This window comes from Hemicordylus capensis, chromosome 1, assembly GCF_027244095.1.
Source record: "Hemicordylus capensis ecotype Gifberg chromosome 1, rHemCap1.1.pri, whole genome shotgun sequence".
Classification (NCBI taxonomy): Eukaryota; Metazoa; Chordata; class Lepidosauria; order Squamata; family Cordylidae; genus Hemicordylus; species Hemicordylus capensis.
In genome coordinates, this window is record NC_069657.1 from 443,696,071 (window position 1) to 443,709,461 (window position 13,391).

Consider the following 13,391-nt stretch of genomic DNA (forward strand, 5'->3'; position numbering starts at 1 on the left):
TAGTTATATATTTTTCAGAGTAGGGGAAGGAGGGGAGAGAGATGTTGGTTGAAGGAATTCAGGTTGATATATACAGACTGTAATGAGAATCATTGTATTTTTTATTTTATTTTTCTCCCTCCCTTTTCTTCTATTTTCTTATGTCTCTTGTTTGTGTTTCTGATAAAACAACAATAATAAAAATAGTTTAAAATTATTTTAAAATAAAAGTATGAGAAAACAGGTGTGTCTTAAGGGTCTGTTAAAAAGCAATCGGAGAAGCTCTTATTTTGACAGGGAGTGCATTTCAAAGTCCTGGGGCAGCCATAGAGAAATCCCGGCCCCGAGTCGCCCTGAGATGAGCGATGACAACTGTACCTGGACCTCCCCAGATAATCTTAATAGGGGGCAGGGTTCATGACAAAGAAGGCAATCTCTTAAATACCCTGGACTTAAGTCTTCACATATGCAGAGTGCTTCTCATTACTATCCTCAGTCAGAAAAGGAACAGTTCCCCATGGGTTCACTTCTGTCTGTGATCATGGCAGAACAGGGGTAGGAAAAACCCATTCTGTCCCCAGTACATGCCCCCTGGCCCGAGTTTACTTGAATGGAAACTCATCGTGTTGGAGGATGGGTGGTATTGGGTGGGGCAGCTGGTGGGCCAATGACTCCTCCTCCTTTGGCAAATGGAGGGCAGAATCGTCTTTTTCCTCACCCTTGGAGGGTGGGAGAAGGAGGACGTTACTGCATTCACTGAGGAGGAGATGCCATTGCTGAATCATTTGGTGGTGGCTCTTCCTCTCTTTTCTCCGGCTGAATAGACCTTCCTCCCAGAGCAACCTGTGTCACTGCAGGGGCCTGTATGTGTGTGTGTGTGTATTTAGAGGAGTACCATGCCGAGAGTCCATGGTCAACCCATGAGGCCCCCAAACTCCTATCAGAGTGCCAGCAGGATGTAGTAGGGCCATCAGTCTCTTACACCACCTCTCCCTTTCCCCACCTGCTTCCCTATCTACAAATGGGGATGTTCCTGGGCATGTTCTCCTTTGTGAATGGGAAAGTGAGCAGGAGAAGGCAGAGGAGGCCCTTGTGGGCCTGCTGACTCTTCCTGGTGCCCTGACAGGTGCTCCTGGCACCCTCATAAGAGTTGCATCAGCTTCCTCCGAGAGCTGACACAGGGAGAGGAGAGCTGGTCTTGTGGTAGCAAGCATGACTTGTCCCCTTAGCTAAGCAGGGTCTGCCCTGGTTGCATCTGAATGGGAGACTTGATGTGTGAGCACTGGAAGATATTCCCCTCAGGGGATGAAGCCGCTCTGGGGAGAGCAGAAGGTTTCAAGTTCCCTCTCTGGCTTCTCCAAGACAGGGCTGAGAGAGATTCCTGCCTGCAACCTTGGAGAAGCCACTGCCAGTCTGTGAAGACAATACTGAGCTAGATAGACCAATGGTCTGACTCAGTATATGGCAGTTTCCTATGTTCCTATGGAACTCTGGGAGGATAGTCTGTTCACCAAAGGGTAGGGAAAGATGCGCCACCACCAAAAGACTCAGCAGTGTGTGTGTGCATGCACACTCACACACCCTGCATATAGAAAACCAGTATATCAGGGTGAAGGGTTCTAGCCTTGACTTCTCCTTGATACACCAATTTCTTTCAAATGTGTAGGGATATTTCTTCATAGAGGATTATTCTTTCTTGCAGTCTGAAGCAACACCTTCAGGATAAAGGTGTAACTGCGGTTTGTGAGATCTAAACCTCCATGTGTTTGTGTGTGTGTTGCTAATCCCTGTGGTCAATGCTAAAGACCCATGCACCGAGGCTTGTCTTGTGTGTATTGCCTGCACTGATTCAGGAGACAGCTACTAGAACTCTAACCATCTGCCTCCCTGGTCACCTGGCTGAATGTTCCTTGAAATGCTATCCATGCCATGCTCAGGCCCAAACTATTTCATACAGAGGCAGGGGGAAGGAAGTCTTCCAGGAATCTATCTCCAAAAAATGGAAAATAGGGACACTCACTGTCATGAAGAAGAAACATGGGACGGGAGTGTGTGCTGTATGTTGTAAAGTTGGGGTAGGGAGCCCTCTGCTGGTTCTTTCCCGTTGTTGACGTGTAGAAGGTTTATCTTTAAAAGCGAATGAATTTCTCAGGGTTCAACATTTGGAGCAGCAGAGGGGATGAGAAGTATGAGAAGCAGATGGGTGAGCCCATACGAGAGAGAGAGAGAGAGAGAGAGAGAGAGAGAGAGAGAGAGAGAGAGATTTGGCCAATTAAACCACAGCACACTGGGCATCTGTGCATACCTTATGTACCCCAAAAACACTGTTTTGAAGCATCATGAAAAGATAAGAAAAGCAGTTGAAGCAATGCTGCCGTATTACAAGATTCAAGATGTGGCTCAAGTTGGGCAAGTGGTTTAATCATAGATTTCACTGTGGCTTAAATACAACTTTACCAGAGAGTTTACCAGGGAGTCCTGGGGGCAAATGATGTGACATAAGAGATGCAGAGGCACTCTTGCCCCTGGATTTCTGGGACAAAGTCCAGGGACTCCATAACCTCTGGGGCCCCCTAAATGATCTTTAGTCTGTTCCAAGTGGTGTGGTCACGTTAAAATGTGTTTAAAATACTGTGTGTGTCATGGGGTGCTTGTGTAGGAGCAGGATGCTTAACTTGCAAAGATCATTAGGTCCAGGCTTCAAAATCACCTAGGCACACCTCCAAAGGATGCATGGTTGGTGTTCTTGATACATTTTTCTGTGGTGAAAAGCAGCTGGGGGCAGCGGTTTGAATTCAGGTGAGAGCGCTCGAAATATAAACAAACAAACAAATAAATAAAGAGAGAGAGAGAGAGAGAGCACTAAATATTTATATTTAATATTTATTACTGTATTTACCTGAATCCAATATTAGACCCCCCCCCGGGGGGTTTGATATTCGAAATCAGGAGGTAGTCTTAAATTCAGAGTAATTTAATTTTCACATAAATGCAGGTATAACTTGTATTTAATCTCTGCTTTCTAAGGGGGTCATCTTAAACTCAGAGTCATCTTCTGTTCGGATAAATATGGGTATAAAATATAAAATATACAGCTTTGCCTGCTGTATGGTTTTTCTGGCTTAGTGTACTAACAATTGCCTGTTTCTCTGTATAGTTAATCACAGTTTTGGTGGGATGTGGGATATTAGTCAGGAAGACAGTATGAGGTGAAGGGTTAACCCCCCACCCCACCCCGTGTGTGTGTGATCCTGCTCCAGATCTCCCTGCTGCTGCTTTTAACCAAAGAAAAGGATATCAGAAGATCCGTTTGTAGATATTATTTATTGATTGATATTTAAATAGTTTATCATTTAACATATTTGTAAACCACCCACTACCAAATTCTCTAGGCATTTTACGCAATTAAAAAACCCAAGACGTTTATAACAGTTCAAACGTATAAAAAGTGCAAATTTAAATACCTATAAAACTACCAAATAGCTAAAAAGCTTGGCTGAAGAGATGTGTCTTTAGTTGTTTCCTAAAAACCAACAGGGATGGAGCAGCTCTAATCTCAGCAGGAAGTGCTTTCCTCAGCTTTGGGGTAGCTACAGAGAAGGTTCTCCTTTGAGTTGTCACCAGACGAGCCGGCAGCACCCTCAGACGAACCTCCCCTGAAGGGATATCACAGATCACATCTGGATTGACTGTTGGAATAAGCAATAATGGCAAAAATGGCCGCCAGAAGAAAATGGCCGCCGCGCATGCGCAAATGGTCCCTATGAGACCTTTGGCCATGCCAGGCCTCGCAGAGGCCATTTGAGCATGCACAGCAGCCTCCAAAATGGCCACCATGCCAGTATATGGAGGCCTGAACGGGTCACAAAGGATTACTAAAACGGGCCGTGGCAGTGATTTAAGAGACTGGTGGGGGGACGGGAAACCTTTGCAGGACACACACACACCCCGTGGCCTTTAGGAAGCCCCCCGAAGGGGCAACAAGTAAATAACAAAAAAACCCCATTTTGTTAAAAAAAGATTCGTTAACCCCTGCCGGACCGGACCGGACCAGGTGGTGGGTGGGTTCAGGGGGTGCCGGACCGAACTGGCCCAATCAGTTTCAGGTGCAGATCGCACCTGAACTGAACCAGGCCAGCCGGTTCCGTGCACACCCCTAGCTCAAAGTTGTGTAATCTCTTACACTCTTGGCCAGCTTGCACAAGCATCACACTTGTGCAGCTAGGTTTACAGGTAGTTTTGCATTATTCCCTGAACATAGATGGACTGAGGGAGAGGTTTCACAGCAGGAGGCAGGCCACAGGCTGGACACAACACACCCGGAGGCAACGTCACAAGCTCTCAACCTAACAGAAGCACTAGTGCAACATGTTTGCACTAGTGCAGCAGTAGTCTGGATGACAGCCAGCCACGGTGCACAATAGTGCTGATAAATTGTTTGGGGATGGGGAGAGGGAAGTAGCTAAGTTGATTCAGACTTCTTGTCAAATGAGTGACTGGATAATTTGTCTGGGGTGACTAGTGTGCATGGACTTTGCAGCCTGGGAGAAATGCACACACTGGATGGCATAGGAAGCTGCCTTCTACGGAGTCAGGTCCTTGGTCCATCTAGCTCAGTATTGTCTACACCAGGCCTGCTCAGCTTAGGCCCTCCTGCTGTTTTTGGACTACAACTCCCATAATCCCCAGCTACAGTGGCCAATAGTCAGGGATTATGGGAGTTGTAGGCCAATACTTGCAGGAGGGCCAAAGTTGAGCAGGTCTGGACTCTACACAGTCTGGCAGTGGCTTCTCCAAGGCTGCAGGCAGGAGTCTTTCTCAGCCCTCTCTTGGAGATGCTGCCAGGGAGGGAACTTGGAACCTTCTGCTCTTCCCAGAGCACCTCCATCCCCTAAGTCTTAGGGCCTAAAGGGAATATCTTACACTGCTATTCAAATGTAAGCCAGGACAGACCCTGCTTAGCAAAAGCGGCCATTCATGCTTGCTACCACAATATCAGCTCTCCTCCCATGGATGTGCAGTATATTGTTGATGGTATGAATGGTTCCAAGGCAGCCTCGATGCTGTTATGAGCGAGCACACACACTACTGCCATAGCCCCTCCCATCAGTCTCAATGGGAGTAACTGCAGTGTCGGGGCTGCCTTATGCATCCACAGCAGCCCTAGTATGGTTTGCCGTGTTAATGAGATGCTGCCCATAGTATTGCCCACTGTTTCCTTCTGTTGGACAAGGCAGAGATAGACAGTACTTTAAAATGTTTGGAAAGTTCTATCTGCTGCATTTGATTGATTGTGGCCACATCACATGTGCTCAAGGCGATAGGGATATGCATGCCGTTTGACTGGACTGGATTCAAACCAACCCAACTCGGTACGGCTCTTGGTTTGGCTGAACCGTGGTTCGAATCGAGCCGGCTCGCACATCCCTACAAGGCAGGGATTGAGCGATGTCCACTGAACACACACATGCAAATCCACTCCCAGGATTGCTACTTATTTATGCAATGTGGCAAGTGATGCAAAGTGAAAGACTGAATTATTGATCAGAAGGATAACAAAAGCTCGTTTTAAAACAGAGGTTGTCCTTAGGAAGCCACATGAGAATGATGATATATGGAGAGTAGAAAAGTGACTGGAAACCACGGAGAGAAGTGTCACATTCTGCTTCATTATTTAGAGGTCCCTTGTTGGATGCTTACTCTTATCTCAAGTAGCCTATCAAGGAGCATGAAAAGGCAATCCTTAAAAGATGTTCCTGCTGGGCTGCTGGCATCTGTGCATAGCTGAGGACAAGGAAAATCTGGGACATGGAGTCCCCACCCATAAATATGCAGGAGAAAAACCATTGTACTTTGCATAAATCCTTTTAAAGCAGGTGTGCCCGGCAGAAAGAGGAGGGCAACAGCCAACTCCCAGCAGACTCAGCATGCCTAAATAAAACAAATAACCCCTTGGAAGCGAAAATTGGTGAAGGCTCTGACACAGCAAGCCAGAACACTTTCCCCTATCCTTTGAGAAAGGAAGTGTAAGCAGCCTTTGCCAATAAACAGGGGTGTACTTGTGCATGCATCCCACCAGTGGCGTAGGGAAGCCATAGGTGGCCCATGTGCAAGTGATGGACCAACCTGGCGACACTCCCCCCTGTGGCGCCCCTCCCCCCCATGCAGCGGCCCCTGGATAGGCTGCCCTGCCCTTACCACTCAACTGGCCACCGCGCATGTGCAGGGAGAGAAGGGGTGCCAGGTGGGGGGCACTGCCAGGTGCCTGCAGTGGGGGTTCGGAAGAGAAGGGGTGAGTGCATTGGTCCCAGAAGGAACCGGAGTCAGCCCCAATGACAGATCTGCAGAGGTTCTTTGAACCCATGTGCACAATTACAGCTCTGCCCCTGCATCCCACAATCCAATTAGGTTTGTCACCACAGACTGGTTTGAACTAGACTTGGAAAGAATATGCCCCCAAACTATTCTCTGAAATTTCTCAGGGGGAGAATGTGAAGGGGGAAATTCTGAGGAATTTCTAGTGAACTTTAGGATATTCTCAGAAATTCTTATGAGGGTCTTTTTCTTCAACACGACATCTGACTTTCCAAAAATGACATTTTTTTTCCTCCAGCATGATCCTCATTCATGGCTGGCCCCCATTGAGGGGTCTATAAACAACTGAGACTTTTTAGATTGTTGCTTGATTTCTATAAAAGGGTAAGAGAATCACTCCACAACTGGTTGACTATTTATCTTTATAACAAAATTTATGAACAGCTATATGACTCTGCACATGCTCAGGAACTGTGGACATACTTAGATTCATACAAAGTGGATTGTGGTCTTACACTTAGCCAATGTTCTGAGTGAACAGTACACATAATTCAGCAACAGACCTCACTGAATGAAGTGAGAGATGCAAGACAGGGGCGGAGTGTGCACAGGACCAGGAAGCCTGGTTGGGCTGAAACAGAACCAGACTCAAACTGAACCAGGACCATTTGGGTTCCATGCATGTCGAGCTGGGCCCCAGTTCAGCTCGAGTCTGAACAGGTTTGGGCCTGGCCTCCAGGGAGTGCTGCTGCGGCTGCGGGGGCCATTTTGAAGGCTGCCATATATGCACACTGGCCATTTGGGATCTGTGCACGCAAATGACGAATGTGTATGTGCAGCAGCCTTCAAAATGGCCGTCGCAAGCAGGCAGAGGGCTGGAAAGTCCCGTAAATGGCGAGAGTGGCACTTCACCACCCTTAACTCTAGTTCTGTGGATCCAGCATTATATCCGAATGCTGGCACCGCAGTTTCGGCCCCATGGAGTCGGAGTTGAGGGAGGAAGCTCCTCCCTCACTCCAGCCCGATTGGCTGTATGGACAGTCCTTCTCTCAAGAAGGAAGCCCACACAGCCAGCAACTCCACCTCTCTGCAGTCTCGCTGACTGCAGAGAAACTGCTGTCCTGAACGTATGACTGCAGACGGGAGAGCGAGAGGATCGGCGGGTGGTGGTGGTGTGGAACTGTGGATCCATTAGACCCGTGGTTGCGTGTTATGTCTGAAGCGGGTGATGGTCTCACCCAGCCCAGTTCATGGCCAGGAAGGAAGCAAAGGGGTTTACCTGGCTCCTCAGAGGCTGGAGGAGTCTGCTGCTTACCTGGCTGCTCTGGCTTCTGCTGCTTGTTCTGGGATAGGGGAGTAAGTGAATGAGGCTCCTTTAAGCAATGGAGGCCTTTTAAAATAATCAGTTCAAATTATAGGACCACAATATACTGTGACTGTATTGTCGGACAATTTGCTGTAAAGTTCAGATGGGGGACATTATGCTGGCCAATTTCAAACCTGTAATTTCAGATAATGTGGCAAAGTTCTGTTTTGTGGCGTCGAAGCTCTGTAAAGACTGTATTAGTAATTTGAATAGTTTATGATTTTGTAAACTCTTGACATTTTTGAATTTTCTTATTAATGCTATTAATGGTTATTGTTTGTTAATCAGGTCTGTGACTGCAATAAACATACAACTCCTACTCAGATGGGGGAGCGGGAAATATTTCTGGGGGAGTAAAAGAAAATCGAGTCATCCCTGTATACAGCCCTTCGGCAGGGTTCTTAATATAGACCTGCCGCAAGGTTTATGCGGGTTCAGGAGAAGAGAAGAACTAGGGAGGCTGGACTGTATTTAAGAGGACTGCGCACAATTAATTCACTGTGCCTGCATATGACACAGCAGGAGCTGCAGATGCAGCCAGCAAAGAGCCATTACCAATGTCTGTAGACAGTACTGGGCAAGGTGAGCCATGGTTTTTGAATCAATATAAGGCAGCTTCATATGTTCAAAGATCAGAACTGGGAGGGGGCATTTAGGTAGGGCAACATCAGTATTCCAGGATTTGATGGCTGTGGTCAAGCATTACTGAGGTCTGGGCTACTTTGGTCAAATGATGGTCAGGGCTGGATTCACCATTATATCAACTACTCTGCAGAAGAGGGCAAAGTTATGATTTCTAGGGTTGCTTGCAGAGCTGCTGATGCCTGTCTGGGAGTTAGACTTGGCATGGACTTTTTGCCAGGTTTCTTTTTGCATGGTAAATGGTAATACTGTTCCTGGAATGTACAACTTCAGACTGAAGATGGGGAATCTGCATGTGTAAAAGCTCCACCTGGAGGCTTTACACACAGGGCTTCTGCCCCAAATCTCCTTCGGGAGAGAGTGTGTGTGTTCACACGCCAGCCAAACTTACCCCGAACTCCCGACGAGATCCTTGGACCCACTCCACACACAAGTAGGGCTTTGTGATGCGAATTCTAGCTTATATCAAAGTATTTCCGGATAAAATGCTGCTTTTAAGCTACTTTTTCTGAATACGGCGGAGCAAACAGGGAGAGGCACTGATGTAGAATCATTAGCATGATAAGAGGCATGGTCTCTTCAGAAATGCAGTTCTATATCTGCAGGGAACTCTCTCTCCCTCTCCCGTCCCATTGGCTAGGAAGGAAAACACTGACGCCTGCCATGTGTACTTGCAAAAATGAAAGCCGAGAGCAGAGGGGAGGGGCTGCTTCCCACAATGCCGCGAGTGTACTTCAAAGTGGCTTCGCTCAACATTTACCCCAAAGCCTGAAGCCAAGTGTGAATAACCTCCAGGGGAATAAACAATCCCTCTAACACTATTAGGTTAGGGAGAAGGCTAAGAATCCTTCTCCTGAAGAGCTGTCTATGTGCAGGTACTTCTAAAAATTGAGTATGAGAATTCAATCACGTACCCCTTCAGTGCCAAGTTGAGATATTTTTGCCTATGAGTGCAAAGGGCCTATGAAAAACAAGTGCACATACTCTGCTGCTGAGGGTGTTTGTCCAGGTAACTGTGAAATGTGGCACAACGGATGCTGGATTTAGCAGCCTATAGAAGGGCACCAATATGTGTGGGCACAGAGTGCAACTAGACAGTGGGCAGGATCATCACTGATTATTTTATTTTATTTATTACATTTATATCCCGCTCTTCCTCCAAGGAGCTCAGAGGAGTACATGGTTATTTTTATCCTCACAACAACCCTGTGAAGAAGGTTAGGCTGAGAGAGATGTGACTGGCCCAGTGAGTTTCATGGTGCAATGGGGATTCAAACTCGGGTCTTCCTGGTCCTAGTCCAACACTCTAGCCACTACGCATCGCTGGCTTCAGTCATCATTGAAGTTGCCGTCAAGCGTCCTTGCAGGCTTGCCCCATCTGGAAGTACATCACTGGGGCTCTGGAAAGAGAAGCCTGATGCTGTGTTTGTTTGAGGGTTAGGAATCCAGGAAAGACATGGGAGAAGGATGCCCAGGAGAAATACAGCTGAAAAGCAAGGGAGCAGGGATGTTGCTAGCGGGGTGGCCAGATGAACTGCCCAGAGCCCCACATCTCATCAGCCATGCCATCTCCTGACTCCATGACCTCTTCACGAAAGAAAGTGCAGGAATGGAGGCACCACCTGCACAGATCATGGGAGAAAGCACCTAGCCTCATCTAGGAGCTCTCTGCTGCTTCCACTTTCATAGTGCTTTCATTCATTCATTCATCTATCATATGTTTATATTGCCCAAAACCTACGTCTCTGGGCAGTTTACAACAGGACAGAATAAATGACAACAAAAAAAGTTAAAACATTACAACAATTGAAAATTTAAATTTTTTAATAGTATTGGAAACCTTAAAAGGATGTAATTATTCTTGGAGGGGGTATGATTGAGTTTAATTATTAAAAGTGAGGCTTTGGGCCCAGGGTCTGATTTTTTAAAAACTAAACCTGTGGTAGCAAGCATGACTTGTCTCCTTTGCTAAGCAGAGTCTGCCCTGGTTGCATATGAATGGGAGACATGTGAGCACTGCAAGATATTCCCCTTAGGGGGTTGGGCTGCTCCGGGAAAAGCACCTGCATGCTTGCATGCAGAAGGTTCCAAGTTCCCTCCCTGGCAGCATCTCCAAGATAGGACTGGGAGAGATTCCTGCCTGCAACCTTGGAGAAGCTGCTGCCAGTCTGTGTAGATAATACTGAGCTAGATGGACCAAGCGTCTGACTCGGCATAGGGTAGCTTCCTATGTGCCTATGTTCTTAAATTTTGATATTTGACTTGATATTAGGCCTGCACAAAATGAAGTCTAAGAACATAAGAAGAGCCCTTCTGGACCAAAGTCCATCAAGTCCAGCCTTCTGTGTGTACTGTCTGATGACTGCACATACCTCCTTCTGGGAAGCCCCTAGGCCGGAATGGAGGCGATAGCCCACCACTGCTCTTGTCCCTAAATAGCAGTTACTGCTATTTAGGAGTATAGTGCCTCTGAACATGGAGGTTCCACATAGCTAGTGATAGACCTCCCCTCCATGAATGTGTCGAATCCCCTTTTAAAAGCCAAACTAGGGACCATCATTATATCCCATGGTGGGGAGTTCCATACACTCTCGTTCTGATATGCAGGAGTGGGAGGGGGCTGTAGCTCAGTGGTAGAGTATCTGCTTTGCATGCAGAAGGTCCCAGCTTCGGTTCCTGGCATCTCCGTGTAGGGATGGGAAAGACTCCTATCTGAAACCTTGGAGAGATGATGCCAGTCAGTGTAGACAATTCTGAGCTAGATGTACCAATGGTCTGACTTGTGTTCAGCTTCCTGTGTTCCTGTGTTGCAGATGTCTTGGGAGAAGCTCAGAGAGAGACAGGAAGCAAAGAGAATACAAGTGCCTTAGCAAAGATTCTTACATTGTATGGGGTTGAGGGTGCTGCTGTTGTTCCAGCCCCTCTGAGGATTTCCTGGGGAAAGGTGGAGTTGTCTGGGGAGACGGAGGAGAGCGGGGGTGACAACATTCACCAAAAGCTGCTGGCCAGGGTAATGACACAAACAAGTTGTATCACGATACAGGGAGGAGCCCAACATCAAATTACTGACCTTGTTGATTTGCATTAGCTGACCTTGCTGACTATTGAATCTGGCACAGCAGTGAGCTGTGCACCATGCGAGGTCTACTTGCTAACATTTCTATTCTGGTTTCAGGAAGGCGGTTCAAAGGGAAAAAGTGAAGGATGGGAATTATTTGGTCTGGCCTTCTTATGATGCAGCAAAATGCAAAACTAGGAACGTTTCCAGTCTCCGAGAGGCTGATTTGAGAAGCACAATTTTTTTAAAAAAAGGAGAATCTGGAAAAGAAGTTCAGGCATGCAGACAGAATGAAAGCTTGAGGAGCAACTCCTGACGTAAATTGTTTGTGGGGAGAGGAGAGACACCTTCTTCTGTGGGCGAGATATGGGTTGTAGGTTTGATGGGAGTGGGAATTCAGTAATATGAGGGGGAGAACTCAAATGCTTGTGAGGGAGGAACATAACATGCCACAATTTTGTGACTTTCTAGGGCAGCAAGGATGGAGGGTGTGTTATCGCACATTTTCCTTGGTAGCTTCTGTACCACTTTGGGATTTGCAGGACACAGCTATTTGATCCAACCAGAGATGGACTTCCCCCCTGGTTCCAAGTACTTGCCTATGCCTCCTTGCCCAGCCTTGCTTCCACCAGAAGCCAGTGTTTCCAGAAAGGATGGGGACGCTGTCTGGCAGCAGGTGATGATTGCTGACTTCCTCTGTTCCAGTGTGTTCTTGAGCCCATACACAATGTGCTCAAGAGCATGCACAAATCTATTGATTGACTGACTGACTGATTGGTTGATTAAGTGCCCTCAAGTTGGTGTCAACTCTTAGCGACCACATAGATAGATTCTCTCCAGGATGACCTGTCCTTAAGGTCTCTCAGTGGTGCATTCATTGCTGTCGTGATCGAGTCCATCACCTTGCTGCTGGCTGCCCTCTTCTTCTCTTTCCTTCAACTTTCTCCAGCATTAAGGGAGCTGGATCTTCACATAATGTATCCAGAGTATGATAGTATGAGCCTGGTCATTTGTGCCTCAAATGAAAATTATGGCTGGATTTGTTCTATGATCCATTTGTTTGTTTTGCTGGCTGTCCATGGTATCCTCAAAAGTCTTCTTCAGCATCAAAGTTCAAAAGTGGCAATACATTTCCTATCTTGCTTCTTCAAAGTCCAGCTTTCACATCCATAGAGTGTCATGGGGAAAACTATTGTCCGAACGATTCTAATCTTTGTAGGTATAGAAACGTCATGGCATCTAATACCACGACACACATCTATAGTGTGACTATATTTCAAATACTGCTTGCCCCATCTCAGAAAGAATATTGCAAAGCAGGAAAAGATTCAGGAAAGGTCTACCACAATGATCAGGCACCTCCTTTACAAGGAAAGACTAACACATTTGGGGCTTGAAATTTGTAAAATGAGGCAAAGCATGGTATAAGTGGACAGAGAGAAGTTTTGCTTCCTTTCTCACAACATTAGAAGCAGGGGTTATCCAATGAAATGGACTGGCAGAAAATTTAGGACAAACAAAAGAAGTACTTTCCACTCAGTGCATAATTACTTTATGGAATTTGCTGCCACAACATGGTGTAGTGGCCACTAGCCTAGTTGGCTTTAAAGGAATTAGACAAATTCATGGAGGACAAGCCTATCAACGGCTTCTAGTCTTGATGACTGTATACTACCTCTAGGTTCAGAGACAGGATGCCTCTGAATATCAGTTGCAGGGGAACAATGGTAGGAGAGGGGACATGCCTTTGTCTGGTGGGCCACTGTGCAAAACAGGATGTTAGACTAGATAAACTTTGGTCTGTTGAACAGGATTCTTCATATGTTCATAAGTGTATAATGAGATGTTTTTCTTTCTTTCCCATAATACAAGTACGTGGGCCATCTAATTACAATGATGGGCAGTATATTTTGGGCAGACAAAAGCAAGGACTTCTTCACACAATGCACAATTAATTACAACATCAAAACACTTTTGGTTTAAGATGAGAGTTAAGGTCTTACCATCTTCACATATGCTCTACAAAGAGTG